Below are 3,204 nucleotides of genomic sequence, written 5' to 3' on the forward strand. Positions count from 1 at the left end.
ACATCAACATGCAGGCTCCTATGAGTGCAGCTAATGTTAGCTTTATGAGGCTCTGCCCCCCCCCCCTCCACTCCTATAACACCCACCTCGCTCTGCCCCCCCCCCCTCCACTCCTCTAACATTTTATTTATTAATTTTATTATTATTATTTTATTTGTTGCCATTAAAATAATAGGCAAGCATAGGGCTAAAACATTTTCATAAACAATAATATAATCTTTTGTTATTTGGTTATAATAAGGGCTTTTCTATGCATTTGTCTGATTGATTGATTGATTGATTGATTGAAAGCTTTATTGACAGACTGCAGAGTGGGTACAGTACAGCTGTATTCACTTGTTGCGGTGGTCTCAACGGAACAATTTTGATTGACAGTCGATTCTGCCAATCACACCGCTGTTGTGTGTGGGGGCGGCGTCGCTTGACTGAAACTTCGGCTCTGCCCCGGCAACCATTGCCGGGCCAGAGCCGTTTTATCTTTGGCGAGCCCGAGTCGGCTCTGCCCCGGCAACCATTGCCGTGCCAGAGCCGGTTTATCTTTGGCGAGCCCGAGTCGGCTCTGGCACGGCAAGCCGAGCCGGGCCAGAGCCGGTTTATCTTTGGCGAGCCCGAGTCGGCTCTGCCCCGGCAAGCAGAGCCGGGCCAGAGCCGGTTTATCTTTGGCGAGCCCGAGTCGGCTCTGCCCCGGCAACCATTGCCGGGCCAGAGCCGGTTTATCTTTGGCGAGCCCGAGTCGGCTCGGGCACGGCAACCATTGCCGGGCCAGAGCCGGTTTAGCTTTGGCGAGCCCGAGTCGGCTCTGCCCCGGCAACCAGAGCCGGGCCAGAGCCGGTTTATCTTTGGCGAGCCCGAGTCGGCTCTGCCCCGGCAACCATTACCGAGCCAGATCCGGCTCATCGTTGGCGTGCCGTGCCGGACATATGCCGAGTGTGCCGACCGGTAGCCGGAATTGGGCCGAGTATGCTGGCCACCTGGGCAGTTTATTAATTGAACAATGGGTATCGGATCGGTACTCGGTATCGGCCGATACCCAAAGCCCAGGTATATCGGTATCAGTATCGGGACTGAAAGAGTCTGATCGGTGCATCCCTATAGTATGGAGTACCTGGCTAATGAATGTCCCGGGCTCATCCTGAACACAGCCCAGGTGGAACCCGAACCCGGTCTCCTCTCGGTCCAGGACACAGAGTCGGGGACAGGGGAGGGAGACGTCCTCTCTGCCTCCGTGTCCGTTCTGGTCGTCCAGGCGGCGGGACACGGTCTTTACCCCGTCGTCCTTCTTTGGCAGGTAGACCTCATGGAACAACAGTGGAGATATGCCCAGCTATACAAGAGGAAGACAGGCGATCAGAGATGAGTTAGACATGTCCTGTTACTTAAACTACTACAGTAGGTAGAGATGTAATGTTATATAATATATTAGACATGTAATGTTATAATACTACAGTATGTTAGAGATGTAATGTTATACAATATATTAGAGATGTAATGTTATAAACGGGGCTACCGTGGACAGGGTGAGCAGCTTCAAGTACCTGGGGGTCCACATCTCAGAGGACCTGACATGGACAACACACATAGATGATAGCGGCATGGTGGTGTAGTGGTTAACACTGTCGCCTCACAGCAAGAAGGTCCAGGGTTCGATTCCCGCTTGGGGACCAGGTTTCCATGATGCCAGTTACCCAGGTGGGGTATCTCCCGGGCCTTTCTGTGTGGAGTTTGCATGTTTGCATGTGCTCGCAAGGGTTTCCCCCCCGATAAGATAAACCCAATGGAAAAACATGCACAACAACAGATCGCTAACGCTGTGGCGTCCTTGACGAAGACGGACAGGAGCACTTGGATTGGTCCCCTGGCGCGGCTCACGTTGACGCCCGTCTGCTCCCGGCTGCCCTTGGGGGGGAAGGACGATGGGATGGGTTAATCGCAGATACGAATTGCATGCATGCATCGCATGTGTGCCGATTTATGACCTCTGAGCAGGTCCTAAATTATTATTATTAGACTCAGTCGTAAAGAAGGTGAAGCAGCGCCTCTACCACCTGAGACAGTTAAGGAAGTATGTATGTATATACACTCTTTTTCTGGACACTTTTTGTAGCACAAACAGTACTGTATTTGCAAATCTGGTATGTCATAAATGTATAGATGTAGCAGTACTGTCTATCTGTATGTCGTGTATGGCATATATGTTATGATGAATTGAAAATGGGGGACCCTGATGTAAACAAGACGAAAGTCTTTCTCTGGTCTGTGTATTGTTGAGCTGTACTGTACTGTACCCATTCTGCAATCTGTTAATAAACTTTTCAATCAATCAATCAATGGGTACAGTACAGTACAGCTCAATACACAATTGTTAAGGGGATGCAGCCCAGAGAAATACTTTCGTCTTGTTTACAGGGTCCCCCATTTTCAATTCATTCATCAGTCTTTCTCAGGTCTGCATCCTCTTAACAATTGTATGTATTGAGCTGTACTGTACTGTACCCATTCTGCAATCTGTTAATAAACTTTTCAATCAATCAATCAATCAATCAATCAATCAATCAATCAATCAATCAATCAATCAATCAATCAATAAATCTTGTACGAGGTGTTGCACCGCCACTCGGGACAATAAAACGGACCGGTCGCGAAGTCACTCCAGAAACTTGCAGAAACGATGCTTGCACTTCAACGTGATCGGGTCCCGATATGCATAACTACACAAAGGACAAGCCGCAGGGGTGTCCAAAGATGCCCCCATTTTGTCTACGTCTGTTCAGTGTTTATTATTATTATTTTTTGGTTCCTTTCCGCCGCTCCAAATCACGTGACCCAAATCAGCCAATGCCCGCAGTGCAACACTCCAATTCAGCCATTGGGTGGGACGGTCACGTGACCCAAATCAGCCAATGCCCGCAGTGCAACACTCCAATTCAGCCATTGGGTGGGACGGTCACGTGACCCAAATCAGCCAATGGAAGCGAGTGTCCTCAGCCGGCGGTATCCTCAGCCCGCGGTATCCTCAGCCTGCTGGAGACGTGGTTCTGCAGGTGGAAGCATCTCTGAAGGTGAGGGGAATTGGATTTTGTAGGAGGTAAAGGATACCAGTAGATGGCGGCAAATACCCTAACAAGTGGTCGGCCGCCGTTAAACCTCAAAAAGAAGAAGAAGGAGAAGAAGAAGATGAAAAAGAAGAAGAACATCCAATGCAGT

General features: G+C 49.5%; 1 long non-coding RNA gene across 1 annotated transcript; it reads right to left on the reverse strand.

The window, feature by feature from the left end:
- Positions 1-1,165: 1,165 nt before the first annotated feature.
- LOC311224937 lies at positions 1,166-2,762 on the reverse strand. Its single transcript, XR_014619479.1, has 3 exons — positions 2,634-2,762; positions 1,536-1,896; positions 1,166-1,324 (listed from the first exon to the last, which is right to left on the reverse strand). It is a non-coding gene; the product is annotated as an uncharacterized lncRNA (long non-coding RNA).
- Positions 2,763-3,204: the final 442 nt, after the last annotated feature.

The sequence above is a fragment of the Notolepis coatsorum genome, assembly GCF_963971535.1.
Source record: "Notolepis coatsorum genome assembly, chromosome: 3".
In the NCBI taxonomy this organism is placed as follows: Eukaryota; Metazoa; Chordata; class Actinopteri; order Aulopiformes; family Paralepididae; genus Notolepis; species Notolepis coatsorum.